We start from the raw sequence: 25,293 nt of genomic DNA, 5'->3' as shown, positions 1-25,293 counted from the left end.
CCTGTTTTACAGCAAGGGAAATTGAGATACAGAGGCGATGGTCTCTATCCTACAAATGCATAACCCACCATTATAGATGAAGCCCATAAAGGAGTCATGGGCTGCAAGACAGTTCGAACGGCAAACTGTGGCCACTGAAAACTGCAAGTAGCCATGCCTGCGGAGGGTCAATGTAAACTAACTGTCTCATGGCCCACCAGCAGATTACCCTGACTGTCCGTGTGTGGGCCACGAGCCGCAGGTTGTTCACCACTACCATAGACCTAATTCCAGGAGTAAGCACTACCCCTGGTAGCATCTCCAGACTAGTCCCTGTTTCACTTCTCTGAGAGGTGTGAGGTCTAGTGGAATAGCCATCAGTATAAGAGGATCCTAGGTCACTGTTTTATTAACTAAGAATGAGACACACCAACATAATCACAAAGGTTGGAGTAGAACTGAGCTTGCTGGCTGCAATGTTTGGTCTCCCTGCCTTGAAATTTTACCGATTTAAGGCCTTCTCTTTCTTCCATTGAAGTTGATGGTAAAACTCTTCTTAACGTCAACTGGTTCAGGACAAGGCCAAGAATTTGCAGTTTTCTTTTTTCTCAAAGTGTATGTGTATTGGGATGTGACGGGGTGTATTTGCCCCACACTAAACAGGAAGGGGTTAACCTCACACTGTGGGCAGAAGCCACTCTCCCTTACCCCTGCTGGCCATGCTCCAACAGTTGCTTCAGTATAAAAGGGAGCAGCCCTGGTCATTCTAGATGGACTGCTGGAGAGGAAGGACATACCTCACAAGCTACAGCCTGGGAGCAGCTGGAACCCCAGATCATGGGAGCCAGAGGCGCCGAGACCCAGATACCTGTGGATGCCTAAGAGAGGCTGGAGCCACCAGGATCAGTGCAAGCTAAGAAAGATGGAGGCCCTGAAGACATCCAGATTGCAGCTTTGGAGAAAATGGTAGGAAGTAACCCAAGGGAACTTGCCATGCACAATGGACTGGTTCTTGAACTGGGTCTTGAATCAGCGTGTTTTGGCTGGATCCCTCACTTGCCACTTCAGGGCCCTGGGCCCTGGCCCACTTCCCCAACTCTGATCGTTAGGCTACATAGCCCCACTAAGGAGGGCAACCCTATTGACTCTGGCCACTAGGATACACAACTATGCCGAGCTTAGTCATATTCATTGTGGCCACAAAGTCATACTGCATGAGTGAGAGGGAGATTGTATTGACTCTGGTCATTAGACCATATATTGGTGGTGAGGAGGTCAAACATACTGACTGTGGCCACTAGGCCACACAGCTAAAGTGAGAGGGCAATTATACTGACTCCGGCCATTAGGTCGTACTGCCCTGATGTCAAGGATGATGGTATTGACTCCAGCCATTAGGCTGTACTGCCCTGACATCAAGGGAAACGGTATTGACTCTTGCTATTAGGCCATACTGCCCTGATGTCAAAGGTGACAGTATTGACTCTGGCTATTAGGCAATACTGCCCTGAGGATACAGGTTGGCAGGCGGACTTAACTGTGGGGATGTGATGTCCTTGCCCTGCCTGAAAGGGGACCAGAGTGTACTTGCCTCATGACATGGGATCACAAGTCTGAATATTAACTCAGCCATGAGGCCTGGCAGTCTATTCATTAGGATGATCTATTAAGCAGAAAAAGATTTGGAACATTCTGAAATACTGAGCAGGCTCTGCCCCTGAGTGAAATTAACTCTTCTGCAGCTAGTCTGTGCAAAGCTGGTCCATCCCTCTCATCTCATTTATGCCTTCAGCACAGGGCTTCAGTGAGACTTAGGCAGAGCAAAGCTTTGCACTTGCACTTTGCCCAGGGGTGAATTTCATTTTCTGTAAGTAAGGAAATTAGTATCATTACCAGCATTATTAAAAGAGTGCTTCAAGTGCTTTTCTTCTCCACAAGATGAAGAGAACCTCAGAGCGGGAATTGTAGTATGTGAGATATGGGTTCCCTGGGCCTGAAAGTGCAACTGATTATTGGTAACTACAGCTTAAAACCTAGTGTAAACTCTTCCCAGTAGCCCTCTGAGCTATGTCCCTTCTAACTCTGCGATACGGAAACTCAGCTTTTCTAAAATACCTGTAAAACCAAAGGTGCTTGATTATAACAGATAATTCAGCAAAGAAGCTATGACTACTGCCTACACTATGAGGTAGGTGTGTGATTCCCAGCTCATGTAAATATACTCATGGTACATCTCATCGAGCTAGCAGGGCTACAAACAATAGTGTAGCTGCAGTAGCATGGCTTAGCCATGCTGAGTACAAACCCGCCTGAAACTGATGGGCAATACCCGGCATGACTAAACTGTGCTGCCTTTGCTACTGAAGTTACACTGCTAGTCAGGCTTATGCTAGTTCTCATCAAGCTAGCAGGCTTATGGCAAGAGTGCTGCTTAAGTGTCGGCTGGCCGTTGATAAACCCTCAATGTTGAGTTGTAAAATTCGGAGTGCAGGTCTGATGGTCTGGAAGCCACAGGATTGCACATTCTTAGGGTTACTGAAAACAGTAATACCAGGATTCTTTAAGTATAAACTTGTGGAGTTTGGTTTGCTAGGAGACTGATTAGTTTCAAACAATAGCTATGACAATGATACACATTGTTGAGGAGTGCCCACTAACCAAATTCAGTGGTGGGCTCAGAGAGCTCCATTTGGCCACTGAGAATGCTACCGCTTGGCTCAACAAATAGGGAAACACTAAATAAATCAAGCTCGTTAAATATGTGTATGTGAGCTGGGAATCACACCCCAATTCATAGTGTATAGCCTAGAAGAGCATTCCTGGACACAGATTCTTTTTAAAAGAATCCTAAATATTATTTTTAGAAATATTATTTGAAAAAATATTTATTACATAAATACAAATGAAAAGGTGATGTACAATACAGAAAAGCCTTCCTGCTAAAAGATTCAAGGAAGAATAAGCATCTGTAAACAAATAACTAGCTATTTTAACAATTTTTGATGGGCTGGAATTTGTATTACTGAATTTCACTCTCTTTAGTAATGTAAAATGATTTTCAAAAAAATTGATTTGCCTTGGGCGTCAATACATTATTAAATAAATATTGTTTGATCATCTTCTAGAGCTGGTTGATTGATTTCTGAAGGTACTGATGATTTTTTAATGCTTGGGCTTAGCAATCCAGAGAATATAACAAAAGTATATTTTGTTCCCCGTTCCCCTCTTCTTTATGTATCAATATTCCCTTTTTATAAGCCTCATTTCTGAAACAACACTTAAAAACAGCACAATACTAGATGTCCTCTTATTTACTTTGTATTCTACTTTTTAACCAATGTTTCCTCTTCTTTCAAACAGTTCAAGAGCCAATAGTTCTGTATGAATTAAGCAGCTTGAAGCATTAGTAATAACAGTTCTTATGCACACAACATTTTTAAAGCCTATAAATCAGTATTTTTTCCCTTAGTATTATTAATTAACTATAAGTTGGCTAGAAAATGCTGGATCACCCTATTTGTCTGTGCAGCAAGCATTTCCCTCCGAACATTAAGGCCTTGATCCTGCAAGCACTTTTATGCATGAGTTTAAGCATATGATTAGTCCTATAGAAATCAATAGGGTTACTCATATGCTTAAAGTTAATCATGTGCATAAGTGCTTGCAGGATCAGGGCCCACTTCTCTGCAAAATATAATAAAAGAGGGCCGGATTATGAAATCCTTACTCACATGAGTAAGCCAGTGCTCACAAACATAATTCCATTAACTTCAATGGGACAGGATGTCTAAGTGCTCACCAGTTTGTGCAAGAGATTCCTGTCCCTGAGAAACTAGCTCATAGAAGACATACAGGAGATCAGAGAGGAAACTTTAACAAACAAAACAAAAATATCCTCAATGACCCATGGCAGGAAGTTAGTGTTAAATGACAAATTCAAGTGCTCTTTCTAGGTATCTCTCTATCCCTTCTTTCTCCTACTCCACAACAACAAAGCAGAACTGTGCTTAATGTTATCCAGCTGCCACAAAAAACAAAAGGCTTTAGTTTGGGAAGATAACACAGCCTACATTGCAGGGGAGGGAGTTCTCTCAGCAGGAGTGAACTCTGAATTTTGGAAAGCAATTACATTGTTCAGAAAGAGACAACAGGAAGTAGGAACAGACTGTCTCCCTCCCCAACACAAACACATAGAGACTTAACCTACAGCTGAACTTTTGCCCTTGAGTGACCAGTGCCATTAGGATACAGGTCAAAAGGTTGCAGGGTGACAGAAAATGGCACTTTATTGAATGAAAGAGAAGATGAAAAATTCCTTTGTTTGCTTAACTCTGTGAGGTTTGTATAGCCACTGTGATCCCGTAATGGAGTCCACAGTGAAAAAGTAACTTGATTTATTACATGCAGAGAAAGGCAGAGGGGATTTCATTAAAGGGAAAAACTAAGGGATAAAAGTCAAGGAATAAAAAAAAATGTAACTTTAATCAATAGAAGCACTTTGTGATACATAAGAGGCTGAGAAGGAGCTCTCTTTCATTAGGGGAAGTCATTATGGGCACCAATGAGACATTCTCAAAAATATATTCCTCCTAATTAGGATGGAGAGAACTATACATATAAATGTGCATCTGGCTGAAAACTCCTGTTATTGCAGAGCAGTTTGAGAAAAAGGTTCTAATGCCCCAGACTGTAGCCCTTCATGTATGTACATGAAATTGCAACATGAAATCATTTCTAAAGGAGAAACAAGCCTCTCTGGAAGAATATGAGGAAGAAAAATCGTGAATGGTAGATGCTTGGTTGAAACCGGAGACTTCCATGGAGTTTATCTAAATCTAATCTTAAATTGTAACACATTTGCTATATGTAATATGTTTTAAAAAAATCAAAGTAAAGATGTAATGGGCCCAAATCAGATATGCTGAAGTCAGGTGTCTTTTAAATATCAGTGGAACGGCAAATGCTTACCCCAGATCTGAATTTGGTCTGTAGTGTTGTAATGGCTGATGCTCTGATTTTACACCAGTAAATAGAAGTCAATGGAGCTACCTTAATGTAAATCTGGAGTAAGTGAGATCAGAATCTGGCCCCAAAATTCCATCATTCATTACAGTACCTGGAAGTTATCAGTACTATTTAGATAAAAGAAGAATGAAAGATAGAGTTTTAGCCTCTTTAAGATTACATGATCTGGCATTCATGGCAGTAAGGGACAGATTCTGCCATTCTTACTCATGCTGAGCACTACCTTACTCGACGTATAGTCCCACTGAAATAAATGGTACTGTCTGTGGGGTAAGGTGCTATCTTTTTGTGTAGGTTCCAGAGGGTTCTATCCTTGGTCCTCTTCTTCTCTCCCTCTACACCTTATTCTGGGCAATCAGATCCACAAATGTGAATTCAACTATCATCTCCATGTGGATGACTCACAGATCTAACTCTGTTCTCCAGATCTGTCTCCTACTGTCCAAACTAAAATCTCAGCCTATCTCTCTGACTTCTCCTCATGGATGGCTAGCTGTTAGATCAAGCTCAAAATGGCTAAAAGAAAGCTCCTAATTTTCTTCCCCAGTCCCTCCCTGCTCCCTTCTTTCTCAATCACTGTGGACAATACCAACGCCCTGCCTGTCACTCAGGCCCATAACCTGGTCATCATCTTTTACTTTGACCTTTCTCTCTAGGTCTTCGCACTCAGGCTATGTCTATATCTGGCCAATTCTTTCTGTGCAACGTCTCTCTGATACAACCTCTCTCATCTAGGCTCTCATTTTCTTATGTCTTGATTATGACAACATCCTTTTTTTTTTTTTTTTACAAATTTTGCCCCCCTCATAGCCTTTCAGAATGTTGCTTCAAAGACCATTCTTCCAGCCCATCACGTTGACCAAGGAATGCCTTTCCTAATGCCCCTTCACTGCCTTTCCTTTTTCTATCTCACCAAGCTTAAAATTCTTGTCTTCACGTTCTACTTCACTTCCCGACGTATCCCTAGCCTATCTATTGTCTCTCATTCACTATCGCAATGTCAACTCCCACCTCTGATTGGCCCATGTTGCCAGACTCTTGTTTTTTCCTGTGCTGCCTTTCACACTTGGGAGGAGCTCTTCACAAGCATTCACAGAGCTGCCTCATTATCTTCCTTCAAAACATGTCTTAAAACTCTCCTTTTTTATAATGCTTACAAAAAAATGACAAGATGTAGGTCATTGCTGTTCGGACACTAATGCCTTTTGTGGTGCCCAGTATTGCTCATTGTTTACTTGTACTGCCCCATGTGGCTGTCTATATCCGTCTGTTGTCACTTGTATTATATTTAGATTGTAAATTCTTTGGGACAGGGATCATCTTTTTGTTCTGTATTTGTATATTGCCTTGCACAGTGGGGTCTTGGCACAGAAGCTACAGTAATATGAATAAATAATAATAATACTCTCAATTATACCAAGATAAATCCAGAGCAATTCCACTGACCTCAATGGAAGGACCTTAAATTTATGCTGAAAGGAAAGCAGAATTTTTCTTTAACATTATTATAATGCATCGTTTCTGCATTCATTTCTCATAAAACTCACACATTTAAAGTGTTATAGAAATAAATATTTGAGGAACATTTTAAACCATTCTTCATCATATCTAGACTTTGCAGAATTCAATTTTTATAATTTTGATAGATAATATCGTGGTTTATGTTTAAGCATATTTTTATTTTTAATCAATGTGCATTTTCAGTTGCTCAAAACTATAAGTTTTAACCTTTAAATTTTTTTTTATCTATTTAAATGTTCACAGTTGAGGGGGATTATGGGGCACAGACTATAGTGGAGGTCTGACTATAATTATTTAATGACAGTAGAAGCTGAGATTAAAAAAGCTAAAGATTTATAACTTTAAAACACAAATTGTCAACATTACATGTCAAAATATATACAGTAAATATCCTTAAATCAAACTCTTATAAGTTCTTAAGCAGCATTTTTCTTACTTTGCCAGTCTGTAAATTTCTATTTTTGACAAGGGAAATATTCTTTCATCTGCATGTGTATAGTGAAATTGACATTTACTGACATTTACCAATAAAAATCTAATCCTTCCAGGCTTAATCATATCATATATTTATAGACTTCTAGAGTGCAGATTGTGATGTAAATGGATATCCCTAGACTTTTCAAATTATATATTATTCCCCAATGGAAGGAACCATCACAGTAATTATAGCATTATGTTTCATTTATATAGTATTTTAACTCTTGGAAATGCTTTTAAAATTAATCATTGAATCAGCTTGCCATGTAAACCTGTATTTAAGGAACTGTCTCTGAACTCAGGCCAAATTCTGCTCTCTATCAACCGCAAATGTCAATGGGATTGAACAGATACAACCAAGAGCAGATTTTGGCCCAGTGATTCCTAAAACATTTAAAACTATTTAAGGAATAGTGGTCAAATCCTTCTTCCTGCACACACCTGAGGTTCTGTTGTATCTATCACCAACCCTCAGCATTCAAAAATCATGAGTCAGGCCCACAAAATCATGAGATAGACTTTAAAATTGAGATTTATAAAAAGTAATACATGTTTTCTTTTCATGTGGCTTTTGGTTTCTGAGCTTTTAGAGTGCACTTTTCAAATCTTATTTCAAACTCTTCTGCACAACCATGAAGACCAGTAACTTACTAAAAAACCAAACCCAAAACAAAAAAACCCACTGATATTCTCACTTTATCACAGGATTCCAGGAACTGGAGCTATAAGAAAAACACATGGGTATTAAGAATATGCCCTGAGCCTGTGAACTACAAGTCTACCTGAAACTGTATTATTAAAATGATCATATGTAACTGTTTAAAAATGTGCTCTTTTATCTGCATGTAATTCTTGTCATTTTGAGATTCATTCTCTTCCCTCCGGTCCCCAAACATATTTAGACATATTGTAGGCTCCTAGTTTAAGACCTTCTGTGCCAAGTTTCAGCTCTTCAGTAAATTTTTACAGTTAAGTTATAACTGTAAAATAACCTCTGATTACTGCTTTAATACATTTATGCAACTGGGCTAACATAGATTGTTACCAATATGGCTGAAAAAAGCCCCAACAACCTGTTGTGTGACTGATGGGGAACCAGTGACATTAAATACGTATTATTATTAATATTTATTATTTATTATTTTATTAACATTGTCTCTGTTCAGCAGGTGTTAACAGAGACAATGGGAAAAGAAGATGATAACAAAGGCTAGAAATTTTTGTGGGTGGGTTAATGATTAGGCTTCAGCAAATTGCCAGAGATAGTAAGGAACTTGTGGAAGGCTCTTTTCAAAATAGTGCAACAGAGATAATTTTAGAAGTGGGAATATTGTATACTGTGTACTATACCTCAGCGTTGCAGCAGGCCAGGCCCCAGGGGAGGATCACAAAGAGTCACTACATTTCATCATCTTCACTTACTCTTTAGGGATCAGGTGACGTAGAAATTACTATAATCTAACCTCCCCACAACTCCCCGCTTAGCAATAACCTCTGCTAAAAGATTGGTACACATCAGTCAGCACAAATTATCCAAATATGGCCTCCCCTAAGCAGGTGATTCAGCGGAGGCTGTTCAGAATGTTGGAGATCTGGGGACTATGATCTTATGTTTGCTGTATCCCCCAAACTCCTTTTGAGATCAAGTCGAGCTTTGAGAGTGCAAAGAATGGGCTTTTGAACATGACTGATGGGCTCGTATCTGATGTCAGTGTAAAATCTGTAAAATGGTAATGATAGAGCTTCCCTACTCCACGGCTGGTTTGAGACTAAATCTGTAGATTATCTGGGTATCTTTCTGCTTATATAAGTAGGAACATGGGTGACCTAGTATAGGTCCTTTCCAGAAGTACCAATTCTGTAAGTAATTCTCAGTGGAACTTTTGCCTGAGTCAAGAGTGCAGGATTAAGGTTTCTGATTTCATGGTATCTAAAGATGTCATAAACATCCTGTATTTTCATAGATTTTGGCTTTGGGCATAATCCCTTACCCACCGAACACTAAAGAAAATGGATCAGTTGAAAATGGTCACAGCAACAGGCTTTTTTTCTTTCCATTAGGATTACAAAATCAATTTATTTAGCATTAGTAAGAACTGTAGAGATTTTGCTGACAGAATTAATTATTTTGAATGATGAGTTTGTTGCTTTCCTTTCAGGGGCCAAGTTCTAAGGAGGAAGTATTTTGCCTTTCAATTAAAAATATCCGAACAATTCTGTGGAGTCTTGAGCTCAGAAACCAAAACAAGTCTTCAACTGTAGATAAATGAAGATTGGTTGATTCTGAGTTATAGAAAGCCAGAGGAAGCCCTCTGCTCTGACCCCATGCCCTCCAGCATCACAGGTGGTGCATAAGCACAAAGACAAGTTGGATGTAGATGCTGCTGTGGGCACTTTACACAGGCCAGATTGTAAATTTGTCCATTTATGAGTGTCCTGTGGGGGTTCCCACCAACTTAGCAGACAAAGCATGGGCTGAAGTGAACAAAGTATATCCATAAAAGCTCCTCTGATTGCCACTATTAATAAAATTGAGGCCATAAACAAACTTATTGTGTGCTATTTCCTAAGTTTGGTGGGGTTTTTTTTTAACCTTTTTTGAATTGTAGGAGGTGTGTGTGTGGTGGAGACAGACAGAATAGGTGGGGAGGGTATATACACTCTGTGAATAATGAGTCTGGCTGTAAGGAATGATTTAACATAGAAAGAAACACTATATTATGCTGCGGGCAATCCTTTCATCCTACCTGAACTTTCTAAGTTTACTGCACCTCAACAGAAACCTACCAGCTTTCTTCATCAACATAGTTAAAACAGATCCACTGCGTTTTTATTTTCTAAACTTAGGGAAATAAGATGATCGCTTTCAGATACTGCCCAGCATGTTTCAAGATGCTCAGATGTGTTCGGAGGTTCCCTAGAAATGTGCCTGGTTTTTCTTCCCCGTCATCCTTTCCAATGACAAGGGCATCAGAATCTTGTTCTTGAGGCCATCCCTCTAAAAAACAAACAAACAAATAAATATTGTTTACCACAGATGTTCCAAAATCACAACAGCTTTATACAGTGGACTAGAGTTTTTGTGATCATTGCTGTCGAATGCTGCACTATTTTTTAAAAATAAAATTCTTCAAAATGCTGGTCTCTGTTGTGGTCCACATATCTGTGCATCAAGAGACCATCCTTATGCAGGTCTGCCCCTGCTGTGTCTTTAAAGGGGTAAAGCCACCTTCATAGCAGAGTCCCCTACCCCAGGCACCACATGGGCTCTCTGTGTGTTCTGGGAGCTCTGCAAAGCAGTGGATATTCTGTGGCCTGGCCAGGGGAGGAGTGGGCAGACAGGCAGCTGGGGTGGAAAGGATGGGCTAGTGCATAAGGCACTAAACTGGGGCACAAGGAACATGCATTCTTTTCCTGGATGGGCCACAAACTTCCTGTGTGAACTCGGACAAGTCCCTTAATTTACCTTGTACTGCAGTTAGGGTTGACTAGGGGGGAAGGAGGGGCAGTTTGCTTTAACTTCCCATGTGAGAGGGCCCCCAAGGCAAGAGGTCTTGGGGGTAGCTATGTTCAGTCTCTGTCAGTGTAGCTCCAACTGAGCTGCATTACTAAGGGCCAGAACATGAAGATAATGCTTGTGTCTTAACCTCCTGTATTGTTCTCAAGATCCTTTTACAGATAATAGTTCTTTAGGAGGTAAGTAAAACTGTTTGTGTACCATAGAAAACTGGATAAACAGTATGATACTTAGAATACTCCCTGGGGACCAACCACCAGAGATATCTGAAATGGTCATGTGGACTTTTTATTTTATTTTATTTTATTTTATTTTATTTTATTTTATTTTTTCTTTGCTTCAATTAGTGCCAGGAAACTTCTGGCTAGAAACTGGACCCCTGGCTTGGTTGGAATTTATAGTCTGGAAACTTGTCACTAGAAAGGGCTATTCCCATGTTCTGTACCTTAAAAACACAGTTACATGATCATGCCCTATAGTGCAGTAATGCTGACAGAAACGAGAGAAGTAGCCAGGAGAAATATTGGCCCGGTCTACATTATGCGTTTAAACCGATTTTAGCAGCGTTAAACCGATTTAACGCTGTACCCGTCCACACTACGAGGCCTTTATATTGATATAAAGGGCTCTTTAAATCGGTTTCTGTACTTCTCCCCAACGAGAGGAGTAGCGCTAAAATCGGTATTACCATATTGGATTAGGGTTAGTGTGGTCGCAAATTGACTGTATTGGCCTCCATGCGGTATCCCACAGTGCACCACTGTGACCGCTCTGGAATGTAATCTCAGCTCAGATGCAGTGGCCAGGTAAACAGGAAAAGCCCTGCGAAATTTTGATTTTCATTTCCTGTTTGCCCAGCGTGGAGATCTGATCAGCACAGGTGGCAATGCAGTCCCAAATCCAAAAAGAGCTCCAGCACGGACCGTACGGGAGATACTGAATCTGATTGCTGTATGGGGAGACAAATCTGTTCTATCAATGCTCTGTTACAGAAGACGAAATGCCAAAGCGTTTGAAAAAAAAATCTACAGGCTACACAGTGCTGCGTGATAAGCGTAACGGGAAGCCAGAGACTCAAATGGACTCTCATGGAGGGAGGGAGGGGGTACTGAGGACTCCAGCTATCCCACAGTCCCCAGCAGTCTCCGAAAAGTATTTGCATTCTTGGCTGAGCTCCCAATGCCTGTAGGTTCAAACACATTGTCCGGCGTGGCTCAGGGAATAGCTCGTCAATTTACTCCCTCCCCACGTGAAAGAAAAGGGAAATAAATCATTTCTTGACTTCTTTCAATGTCACCCAATGTCTACTGAATGCTGCTGGTAGACGCGATGCTGCAGCAGTGAAGAGAAGTATCTGCTCCTCTCCCGTCCCCGGTGGCAGATGGTGCAGTAGGACTGGTAACCTTCCTTCTTGTCAACCCGTGAGTGCTCCTGGCTGGCTTCAGGTGAAGCTGGTCAGGGGCGCCTGGATGAAAATAGGAATGACTTCCAGTCATTCCCAGTAGATGGTACAGAATGGCTGGTAACCGTCTTCATCATAGCAACTGGGGGCTGAGCTTCAATCAGCCCCCTCCCTTTCATGTGAAAAGAAAAGATTCTGTACTGCCTGGACTATCATAGCAGTGGGATGCTGGGCTCCTCTCCCCCACACGGCTTAATGTCCTGCCTGGACTATCATAGCACCGGGAGGCTGCCTCCCCCTCATTTTATGTCACTAAAAACTCAGTGTTTCTTATTCCTGCATTCTTTATTACTTCATGACATAAATGGGGGGGACACTGCCACGGTAGCCCAGGAAGGTTGGGGGAGGAGGGAAGCAATGGGTGGGGTTGTGCAAGGGCACCCCCCATGAATGGCATGTAGCTCATCATTTCTGCAGGATCTGACACAGAGCAGCTGTACTCTCTGATACACTGCTTCTCTAGTACATTTACCCCATATTCTAAGCAGGACTGACTCTATTTTTAGAAACCACAAAGCAGGGATTGACTCGGGGAGTCATTCCCAGTTTTACTTTTGCGCCCCCAGCCGATCTCAGCCAGGGGCACCTATGATAGCAGCAGACAGCACAGAAGGACAATAACCATCATCTCATTGCCAAATTACACTGGCAGCAGACGGTACAGAACAACTGGTAACCATCTCTGCTATCATGCAAAAGCAAATGAATGCTGCTGTGTAGTGCTGGAGTATTGCCTCTGTCTGCGGCATCCAGTACAGATACGGTGACTGTAAAAAAAAAGCTGAACGGGCTCCATGGTTGCCATGCTATGGCGTCTTCCAGGGCAATCCAGGGAAAAAGGGCGCGAAATGATTGTCTGCTGTTGCTTTCCCGGAGGAAGGGATGACTGACGACATTTACCCAGAACCACCCGCGACAATGATTTTTGCCCCATCAGCCACTGGGCTCTCAACTCAGAATTCTAAGGGGCGTCTACCCACAGTGCAATGCTCCGGAAATCTATGCTAGCCTCGGACCATGGACGCACACAGCCGAATTAATATGCTTAGTGTGGCCGCATGCACTCGACTTTATACAATCTGTTTTATAAAACTGGTTTATGTAAAATCGGAATAATCCCGTAGTGTAGACGTACCCATTCCCTCATTGTGTTTCTTTGGGATTTCATTTATTTGGAAGCTTCCATAGACAAAGCTACTGTTGTTGTTGTAGTTGCAGTATGTGTCTAAACTTATCCTCAGGCTCCTTCTGCACACTCTCGTTAGAAAATTCCCTTCCCCCATCCTTCCCCATCCCTCTGTACACACTCCCTCTCTCTGCCAGCTGCACAAACAATGGACCACATTCATTCATAATGTAACTTGGCTGATATCAACTAGCTATCAGCAGGGATGAATTTGGCCCATATTTGGTTTGCTATTTTACCCAAGCAACATACGTCATCATCATCATTATCAGAAGATTGCATCAGTGAGGATGCAAGTGGTAACTTGATGCATAATTTGTTTGATGCATACTTTGCTAATGTGAGGTGTCATGTTTTTATTTGGCTTTTATATTGCATCAGAGGAATTTGCCATTACTATACATGTCCACCCTTTTTTAGAACTGTTTCTTGAACTCCTAAATGGCACAAACCATTCTTCAAAATGTTTAAAAACTGTTGTAATTACATTTTACTGTTTATCAAAGGAAGTAAGGGTAAAATTTTCAAAAGTGCCTAAGTGACTTAGAAGGATGAGTCGCATTTTGAAAAATGACTTAGACACTGAAATTAATGGAAGTTAGATGCTTAGGTGCTTTTGAATATCTCAGTAGGCGCCTATCTGCATTTTTAGGATCCTAAATATGTTTAAAAAATTGGCCCTTAGAAGTCTAAGTCCACATCAGCGTTAAACTGTAACATTTCTTCTATTTCAATCCAGAGCACCTCTTGAGCACATTACTTCTAAAACCACAAGATCTGTTATGTAGAGAAATGGAAACTAACTTTAGACCACAAACATACTTCTACTTGTATTCTCCAATATTTTAAAAGTCAAATTTCTGCTGACGAATGCACTAACTCACTGTATTGCCTACTCACGTTGCAACACCTCCACACAATATAGTATATTTTTAGTCTCTATTTAAGGAAACCCAGGGCTGGAATACCATGGCTAGAGAGAGCGAGAATGTAGGGGTTGAATTGGGCCAGCTTGCCAGCACACTTGGAGATTTCCGCCTTTTGCTAGAAAAATCTAAGCTTAAATTTAAATATACAAAGTCTCCAGCCCTATGATTTGTGAAGGTAATCTTCAAATTCTCAGTCAAAAACAAAACAATGCAGTGATATCTTCCTGGGTCTGCAGAGAGCTCAGAGAAGTGTGAACTGCTTCAGTCATCTTGATGGGGCATTAGCTCTGAAGTCTAGTGACGACAATTAAAATGTTGAGATTGTTAACTATTTCACTGTTTAACAAAGCACAGAAGAAAGGAGAAAAGGAGCAGCTGTTGACAGTGCATACTGAACATGCAATAAAGAAAAGAAACAAATGTATTCCTAATATAGAGATCTGCAAAATCAGCTTTGAGCAATCACCTGTTTTAGCATCTGAAGTAGGCAGGAGTTGGATGTGAACAGAACTTGGGAGTGTGTCACTAGGCTGTGTGTCAAAAATATTTTTTTCTTAATAGTATGATTTAATTCTTTACTTTCATGAGCACTTCAGTCTCTTACCCATGCTTTAAGACTAGAAGAAACCACATACTTAATTGTTAAAACAGTGGTTGCATCTTAGATTGTAGACTATGATTTTAATCTTTTAAAATAGCATCAGATCAAATGCACTTAACCTGTAGAACTTTATGTCACTTTCTTTATACCAGCTTTTTTCAGACTCTGAACAAAGAGTAAGTCATTTGTGGAATACAGTACATATAAAATTACCAGACTAAAGCACACACTGGAGAACAGCTGGGTAGCAAGCAAATGAATCCTTTCAAAGGCTCAGCAGGTACTGGCAGGATATTCTACAGACGATGTTTGCAGGAGCCTATTAATGCAAGCCAACAGGTTTACAAAAGCAAAGTTAGTAAAGCAATAGGAAAAAAGATTAGAGAGTGAAAGAGGAAGGCAGGAAGACACTGCAGAAGAAAGAGAAGGCTGGGGAATGTACGGGCAGTAAATCCCAAATCAGTGTGATAACAGCAATTGCGGAATGCTGTTGCTTAAAGAGGGTAACTTTCAATTCAAATTCACATGGAAGGTATTAAAAAATAAATCATCCTCAGCAGAAATGGACAGTGACCAAATGTTTTTGCCACATGTTGGCTGTTCAACGGCCTACATGAAATGAGTTGATGACACTAGGAAGAAATTTCTGTCATGGTGGTTAAGCACTGGAATAAATTGCCTACGGAGGTTGTGGAATGTCCATCATTGGAAATTTTTAAGAGCAGGTTAGACAAACACCTGTCAGGGTTGTCTAGATAATACGTAGCCCTGCCATGAGTGCAGGGGACTGGACTACATGATCTCTTGAGTCCCTTCCAGTCCTATGATTCTATGATAGTCTAATTTCTAGCAGTCAGCTCTCCATAGCACAAAACTGTTCAGAAGGGCACTAACTGCAACCCTGGTTGGCAGGCTCATCAGAGAGGCCCAGTACTGAATGGACATGGAAAATTAATTGCCCTCTTTCCTCTTGGCCAAGTCTAAACATTGGCTGGCGCTCAGTGTAGACCAGGCCCCATCTGGTTGAGCTCATTTTTATTGAACTATTTTCAAAACATTCTAATGGTAAACTCTTTGGGTCGGGGACTGTCTTTTTGCTACATATCAGTACAGTGTCTGGTGCTATGGTTACCTGGCCTTCAGGTACTCCTACAGTTCAAACAAATCATCATAATAATGGTGGTCTTAAAAACAATTCAATAAAATGGTTCAAACCGCCTGGAGCCTGGTCTACACTATTGCTCCAACTGTTTTTAAAATTGATTTAGCTGAACTAGTTTTAAAAAACATTTAGAATTCTGGGGGGATATTTTCCCAGAAAAGACTGTTCATTATTGGGCCCTAGTGTGAAATAGGCATTAGACAAAGGTGAGGACTGAAGCAAGTTGGCAGGATGGTAAGGAGAAGCTTGCTCTGCTGCTGCCATTTCTATAACTGTTTTGTGATTACACAGAGGACTTCAATCACTGAGACCATCATTTAGGAAACTTTCACTAAAAATGTAGACATACATAACAGAAAAGTAATCCGCCTGATATCATAGGACTTTAATACTCCTGAGCTTCTGCATACAATTTGTGTTCTTCAGAAAATGGCTTTCACAATCCTGCACAGATCAAAGTCATGAAGAATATAGTTCAAGGACACGGATTATGGCTGACATTGCATCACTATTCCAGACTTGCGGTCTGCTTGTTCCCAGAACAAAGATGGATGCTGTAATTGACACCTCCTTTTATGTTACACGGTTTGAGATTTAAATTGATATTAACACAATTTTAAAACTTGTAGTAAATAAATGATCTTCCCCACTTTTGAGCAGTTGTCAGTGTTTTGGGTACATCTTTACATAGGTCTTCGCCTCAAGTTCTCAGCTTACAGAGTGGTGGCTGCTGTTGCAGGTTTATAAAGAATTACTTGTAGCCAAGTGTCATGCCACCTAGGGTTGCAAAGGTGGCCAAAATATGTAACTTCTCAGTTGAAGCCCAAGGTAAGCATTTTACATAATGGAGCTGGAGACTACCACAGAAGCAAGGTACTTGAGGCCATTCAAGTGAGTGGAAAGACTTACTTTGACTTCACAAGGACTTTGGTTAGGTCTTCAATGAGTTAGGGTCACATTTTCCTGAAAAGAAAGTGGAGGTCCCCAAGCACAAAATATGATTTTTTGCATACTGTTACTGTAATAGATACATATTGGAAATATATATGCTAACAAGTAATTAAATTCCCAACTTTCTATTTGCACATTAATTTTTGTGATTTGCAAATGCAATCACTATTGCAGGCATATATTCAGCTCCTCAAGTATGCATGTGATTTTTCACTCACAGACATTCCCTTTCTTTTTAGAAAATTTGGCCTTTGATTTCCATCTAAAGCAGGGATTGGCAACCTTTGGCATGTGGCTCACCAGGGTAAGCACCCTGGCGGGCCGGGCAGGTTTGTTTACCTGCTACATCCACAGGTTCGGCTGATCACAGTTTCCACTGGCCATGGTTCACCGTCCCAGGCCATTGGGGGCTCCAGGAAGTGGCGCGGGCTAAGGGTTGTGCTGGCTGCTGCTTCCCGCTGCCCCCATTGGCCTGGGAGGATGAACCTCTGCCAGTGGGAGCCGCGATCGGATGAACCTGTGGGTGTGGCAGGTAAACAAATCTGCCTGGCCCTCCAAGGTGCTTACCCTGGTGAGCCGCATGCCAAAGGTTGCCAATCCCTGATCTAAAGGATCTCGGCAAATACCATATTTGTGAGTATAAGCCAACATGCTCTGGATGGATATGGATTTAGAAATGGAATACTGGGTGTATGCTGTTTATACATAGAGACAGCCAGGATTAGAGAAATCTTGGCTTCATAATTTAGCACATTTTTAACTGAAAGATAACCAAAGACATAACTCACAGATTTAGAGGGTTCATCAACATTATATTTTACATAAGAAATGGATCCATCTGTTCATAAAAATCAATTTTCTGGATGTTCACACTGGAAATTACATGAGGAAGCACCATATAGTTGATTTTTTCAAAGAAAGACTCTCAAGCTTGTGAAATACTACTTAAAAAAAAAAAAAAACAAAGGAAGGAAGGAAGACCAGGCAACATACTTCTGCACAGTGTATTCTCCTTATTGTAAGAAACGCCTGGGAATCACAAAATCTGAATTTTATGCCCAACTATGCTATTGAGTTTTCCATGGCTTTGGATAAGTCAACCTTAGTTTACGCTTCTAAGAAACTGGTATAACAATATTTACCTACCTCACAGGGGTGATGAAAGGTTTAATTGGTTAATTAACCTTTGCAAAGTGGTTTGAGATCCTTGGATGAAAGGTGCTGTATGAGAGCAAAATGTATTTGAATATAAGAAATTCACTAAAGCAGAATGGATGTCACCAAATATGGATAATAATCTATGGGTTTTTACAAAGGTTTTTTGTGTTCTTATAATTAGAGTGGGAGTCTACAAGGTTTAAATACATCGACTTATGGATGTCAACAAATGGGTGTTTGGGAGCTTTGATGCTCATTGCACATTCTCATAGTTACCTTTCACATTCATCCACCTCACATTTTGATTACCTCACTACAGAAGGAATGAAGTTGCCATGGCAAACAAGGCTGACTAATCATCGTGGTGATATTATTTCCAGAAATGCTGCTTGCAAAAGTGATGCTTGCTGAGGGGCCATCACTTAGAAAGGACAGCCCAGTGCAATTGTCATCCTGGCACTATTTGCGAAAGACTATTTGTGTAATACTCATCAGTAGTCAGATTAATCAGATAGCCCACCAGTGCTGACACTGGTACTCACAACACTTGTCAGCTGGTATGCATGATTACTCTCACAACATGAATACATCTCTACCTTGATATAATGCTGTCCTTGGGAGCCAAAAAAATCTTACTGCTTTATAGGTGAAACCATGTTATATTGAACTTGCTTTGATCCACCTGAGTGCTCAGCCCCGCCTCCCCTCCTCCCCAGAGCACTGCTTTACTGTGTTATATCCAAATTCGTGTAATATCTGTCACATTATATCGAGGTAGCGGTGTACTTCCATGGTTTCAAGTGATGAGTGTCTGGTGGGGATGGAAGAGAGGGTCATTAAAGACTGCTCAGTATCAGACATCATCGGTATTAACTAGTTTTGTTTCCCTGTATTATTTTCACTTGCATTGTTAACAAAGCCATAAAGACAATTCAGTTAACTTGTCGTCTGGTTTTCATTCTGATGCTTTGGACAACAACAGTTATTTCACAGCTTACTTCATTGTCGTGAATCTTTTTTTAAAATATATGTATTTCTTTTTAGCAAATTCATTTGGGAAGGATGAAATTGTTTGCATTTCTGTAGCACCAGACTTTTATTAAATTACAGTCATGTGCTATGATTTTTCTACCCCATCCCAAACCTCTGGGAATTATCAGGTTGATTGTACTTGGAAAACAAGGGGCACACACATAAGTGAAGTGAACAGTAACTTTTATTTACATACATACATTACACATAGAGCTAACACGGTTTGTAACAAAAGAAAGAAATTCACAGAGAAGTGGACACCTCTCCTAGACCTTCTCCCCCTCACCCAGGCAAGGAGGGATAAACCATTGAATATTGTGCTGGGGGACAAATGAGAATGTCTCCTGCATAGGGTTTGAGGGTTGAGCACAGGCTGGGCTATAGGGACAGGATAGGGTCATCATTCCCCTCCTCCTTGCTCTGGGGGGTTCCCCTGCAAGGGGATTTGGGTGCTGGGGAGTGTTGGGCTGGGTGTCCAGCATACTTCGCCCCGCCAGGGAGGTGTATAGGATTCAGCACAGCACCTCAGCAGCAGCCTGGGTAGCACCTGGAGGAGAAGGAGAAGCAAGAGAAGGAGGAGATGCTGTCTGTTCCTGGAAAGAGAGGCTGGTGGATAGTTGCCCACAGACCCAGCAACATGTGTAGGCCAGAGTGTAGGACCAGTTAGGGGAGCAGGAACCCCTCAGAACAAGTGACAGCTCTGGCTGGGCAATGCCCTGCAGAGGGGAGAGAATGACAGCACCAGGGATGGGGGCTGTAGGGAGTAGTCTGGGGAACCATAGACAATGGCAAAGGGAATGAGGGGCAAGCACAAAGACCCCAGCGAAGGACAGTGAGTGGAGAAGCAGGGAGGGGACCGAACAGGGGGTGACCATTCACTGACCCCCTCAACCATATTGCCCTGAGACCAGCTGGGTGGGGAGCCATAATTAGCATCAGCCTGGGGGAATTCCCAGAATCCCCTGGGCTAGGGAGAAGGCAGTGAGTCCTGAAGGATAACTGCAGCCAGATCTACAGAGGCTTTCCTGGTCCAGTCCTGAGGCAAAAACCAATGTGAGCGGTTCATAGTATTGCCAACCCCAAATGTTCAAATATCATGAGTCAGGCTCCAAATATCATGAGACTGGCTTTAAAATCATGAGATTTTGTAAAAAGAATAGATGTAGTGTTCTTTTTATTTGCCTTCTGTTTCTTGAGCCTTAGGGTGCAGTGGGGTCAGATTTTGAAGAAACTTACTTTTTCTTTTTCAGAATGAAGGATGAAATCATCACATATCCACTTGACTCCAGGAGCTGGAGCTTTAAGGAAAACAATATATAACATGAGTCATGACAAAATCATGAGAGTTGGCAACACTGCATGCAAAGCCTGGTCAACAGCAGCCCCATCTTGCAGTATGTGAGGGAGCCTGCAGCTCAGAGGAGGATGGGTGTTTCTTTGTCCCTGTTTCGCGCCTTTTCAGTCGCCCCTGGACTACACGGGGGAGGGGACTGCTCCCCAAGTGGTGAGTACTGGACCAGCTTGGAAAGTGGGTTGCCTTCATTCACTAAAGCCTACTGGGTGACTGTGGCAACCATGCTCCAGACATCTCCCCAGGGAGAACAGGGGGTCTGAACCCCAGAGACTAAGCAATTGAATTAACTGGTCATATACACTGTTATTATGTATAAACAAATGCCAAGTAAGATCTTTTATGAAAGCTTGTAATGTTCTGAACTTGATGGTCATTTGGAGATATGTATACAGGTGACAGTTATGAATGTATGCATCTGTATATATGTAGACAAGTATAATTGTAGTGCAACTACAGCATCACTTCACAACAGCAGGTGAACCGCCACCCAGCCTCATTGTTTACATGAAACCAACTTCAAGTACCCATCCATCTTCCAGCCAGAAAGACACAACGATGGACCATTACACTTAATGGAAAGCAGCAAAGAATCCTGTGGCACCTTATAGACTAACAGACGTTTTGGAGCATGAGCTTTCGTGGGTGAATACCCACTTCCTCAGATGCATGTGAGGAAGTGGGTATTCACCCACGAAAGCTCATGCTCCAAAACGTCTGTTAGTCTATAAGGTGCCACAGGATTCTTTGCTGCTTTTACAGATCCAGACTAACACGGCTACCCTCTGATACTTAATGGAAAGACATTGAAACTGAAAAGAAAACCGAAACTGAAAAGAAAACCCCAGTCTTGGAAGGGAGGGAGTTTTCCCTTCTTTGAGTAACCATGAATTACCATAGTCTGAGAGACAGTAAAAAGCCCTGCAAACTCTATTAAAATGAAAAGGATTTGAAATGAAGGCTTTCCAGAAACTGAGGGCCAGCATCTAAGCAGCGTGCTGTTTGTGAAGCATTGGATCCACTCTAGGACAGACAGAGGGCATGCTGGGAAACTGTTCAGAGGCATAGGTAACTTGTATTACACAAGGGAATTTAGCCAAGAAGGATGTGTAAAGCCTGAGATTGTGTCTTTACATTTATTTGTATGGATTTGCTTTTCCTTACTGTTCCAACTTTGAATCAACTATTTTTCTATTACATAACCTTTTTATTTATATTTTCCCCAACAGATCTCTGTTGTGCAGACTATGTGGGGAGTGCGCACCAAGATGAACTGATAATTAGGGGCAGGTTTCATGCCATCAAGGGTGAGAAACCAGAGGGGAAAAGTCCAGGTGTCTGGTAGTTAAGAACTCAGGGAAATGGATTTGAGGGGACTCAGGGCCAGAAAGGATTGTTGAAGTCACCTGCAAGAAGTAACTAGGCTAGTGGAAGCCAGGGTTGGACCTCATGCTTATAGGGTGGCTACTGATGTCAGAGCACTGAACCCTGGCCACATAGCATTAAGGCTACCAAACTTAAAAGGCAGGTGGTGACAGAACCTCTTATTGGCCTTGGTGGTCCCCAAAACATCACAGGGAACATCTAGTGACCATTATCTAGGGCAGAGGTTCTCAAACTGTGGTACATGGATCACCAGTGGTCCCTGAGCTCCATTCAGGTGCTGCGTGGATAGTTCCTTCTAAGGTGCATACCTGGGCGGCCACACACAAGAGAATAAAGGGCCATCCAACTAATTATTGGAACCGTTCAGGCGTGGCGGAGAGAGAGGACACATCCATTGCATTAGAAAGGTAAGATTACTGATATTAAAATAGGAGTTGTGGGCTTTTATTTGTAGAAAAAAAAGTTTATTATTAAGGGTTTTTTTATATAACACTTTTATCCAAAGCACTTTACAATAGTTATCTAACGGTACAAACAACATTTGGAAAGATCATTAAGTGATCCGCTGAGATCCTCAGCAATTTTCAAGCGGTCTGTGGAAAAAAAGTTTGAGAACCACTGATCTAGGGGAAGATAATGGGCTTGCACAAAAAAGAAAAAAAGGGAGGGGTCTGGATACTGCTGTGGTGATTTGTGTGGAACTCCAAGTGAAGCTATAACCTGGTGGGTTATCCTCATTCTTTCTGGAACTATCAAAGCAAACAGCCAAGTTTCACCGCCTCACAGAAGAGACTGTTACTGTTTAAAGCAGAGTGGGTTTTTTGGTATGTATCCATAGAGAGTAATTAGTTTAGTATGTCTTTTCATATGAATGTAGGAAGTAGTGTAAGGATTGCTTTAGTATGTTTTAAAAACTTTCAGCTGCTTAGTATATTTTGTTTTCTTAGTATAACAAATTTTCTCTCATATTTAGGCTGCTCCTGAGAAATGGTAAATCTGTTTTATTTGATTTGGTGCTTTGAGTGTGTTTTTAACAGGTGTGTTCAAGATAAAGCTAATATACCGGTTAGGGGTATGTTACTTATTGGGAATCAATCTAGTAACTGGATGGAAGCACTCCACCTGACCTTCAGACCTGATGCAGGTAAGAGGACCAACTGGGCAGAAGGTACTGTGATGAGAGGGCAAGGTGATTTGGAAGCTCCTTCACCATAGTCAAGAGTGTTCAGGGTCAGTCCTGGGGTCTCAGGAGCAACTGTGAAATCAAGAGTGAAGATAATTGGGTTGCAGCATTAAACCCAATCCCAGAGTGATCTGGTGACCCAGTAGGTAAGCCCCTGCTGGTGTAGCCTTGCTAGGTAGATCAGGGGAAAGAAAGTCCCTTGGACTTAGTGTCCCACCCCTTCTCACAGACAGGGAACCATGCCCAGCCTGTTCCTCTGGGTAACACCGGGGGCAGTGAGATATGAGTTGCTTCTCGTCCCACCAAGATAACTTAGCATGGACTAGTGTCCCATTCTGCAATATCCCTGCCTTAACTCTGTTACACTAGCAGACAGGGTTCTCATGGAAGAGGAACAGTAAACCACACAAAGCATCAATCAATCCTCTAAAGCCCCATACATTGCTAGAAAGTCCAGTCCCTGTGTCCGGCGAACAGCTTTGAAAGGGACAGGGAAACAGGGGGTGACTCCAGAAGTATATATCCTTCCCTGAACTTTTAGATTAACACTGCAAGCTAGTCGCTTCTCCACTGGTAGGGGACATGGCATAGTGTCTGTGTAATTATCAGGGCAGATGCTTCACCCATCCCGCTTCTCCTGGCTTCTGCAGAGCAGCTCAGCGCAGGGAGAGGATAGACACCATGGACTGGGGATGACACGAAACACTTGAAATGGTCACAGGGAGAATAGACTGCTCTGATTTTCTTTGGAGAGCCAAACGATCCCTTTCCCTTCCTGGACCTAGGGAGGCCTGCAAACAAGTCACCAGCCACCCCCACCTTCCTTCGTAGTGCCTCCCATTCCTTAGGGGAAGAGACACTGCTGTGGACTCCCTTTTCTAAGGTGAAGGAAAAGGGGGAGATAACAGGGTGGGAGAGGAGTGGTGTTGGAGTTTTGCACAACCATGAGTGTCATGAAACTGTTCTTTCTCCATCTCGGTCCTTTTAAAACTGACCCCCCCCGTCCCCTGCTTCCTTCCCTTTCCCTCCCAGTTTGCATGGCCCAGGGACTCTCGCTGTCAGTGCTGACCAAGAACTTCACAGACACAGGGGTACGGTGACTGATTGTTAATAACCTGCTATAGCTTCTGCCATTTAGCTTTATAGTGGTTCATGGGATTTCAATAAAATCATTGAGTTACAGCCATGTGTTACTCTAGGACCATGTCGGGGTAGAGTGTGTGTGGGGGTGATATATGTGTAGGAGAGTGGGCTGAGGTATGAACCATTGGAGAAAGAGGGAGTATTGTTGGGGTGTGCTCTTGGCATAGGGACAGAGTCTGGTAAATGCCATCTTTCTCCAGCCTCTGCGAAACCTCCCAGAAGAAGTGAATGTTCCTGCTGACCCGGGCAAAGCCATGGAATATAGTGTACTCTGACCACACATTAATCAGCCACTGGTGAGCTCCTGCAACCACGTGGATGGGTATCAGATCTTGGACCATTATCACCTGTACCGCGCAATAGTTTTCAGCAGAAAACTACGGAAGTGCTCAGTGCAGGTTGCTACTACTGCTGGCAAGGTGGAGGGACAGAAGTCAGAGACCTTTATATCTTTGGGTGAAGGTGAGACAGCAAAGGGGTTAATGCTTTGTAGGACTGGCCCTGGAGGACTATCTATACCTGTGACATGGTACACACCTCTGGCCCCCATCCAAACTGCACTATAGAACAGGAACAGAGCCATTCCATAGTAGAGGTGTGTACATACCCCCCACCCCTCATGAGTGCTGGCTCTTGTGCACTAGGCTGTCCTTTAGGAATGAGCTTTAGGGCTTCATATGTGGACAATAGGGCGGCTATGGCACAATAAACATGAAACTGTATATAGTCGCAAGTGCAGATGAACCTGTAGAGATGAGATGGCCCTGGCACAGGGGCAGCTAAGGCCCAAACCTCTCAAAGAGTCAGCTGTGACACCTACTTTGTCTCTTTTTAAGGGTGAAGAAATGTAATTGCACCGATGAGTAAGAAGCACAGATCAGACCGACATTCCTTCATACCTATATCACAATCAAGATACAATCCCTAGACTTCTATACACAGCTAAAAAGACATTTTGAGGACTCTATACTTTGGGAAAATTACAGTGACTCCCAAATGTAACTTATGTGAGATCAAATGTGATTATACTAGCTGACCTCCTTTATTTGAGCCCCAATTATCCAAATGTTGGTCTAGCTAAAATTAATTTCTTGCCTCCAAATCCAAAATCATATAAGCACCAAAATTAATTTAGCTGAAGCTCCAGTTACTGGAAGGTTTTGAATGTCTCCCAATACATTTGTATAAGCAGAGTTTACTTGTAATTGCTTGAAACCTTCTCAAAGTATT

Source organism: Gopherus flavomarginatus, chromosome 1 (genome assembly GCF_025201925.1).
Source record: "Gopherus flavomarginatus isolate rGopFla2 chromosome 1, rGopFla2.mat.asm, whole genome shotgun sequence".
NCBI lineage: Eukaryota > Metazoa > Chordata > Testudines > Testudinidae > Gopherus > Gopherus flavomarginatus.
Note: the sequence above shows the minus strand (reverse complement) of the source record.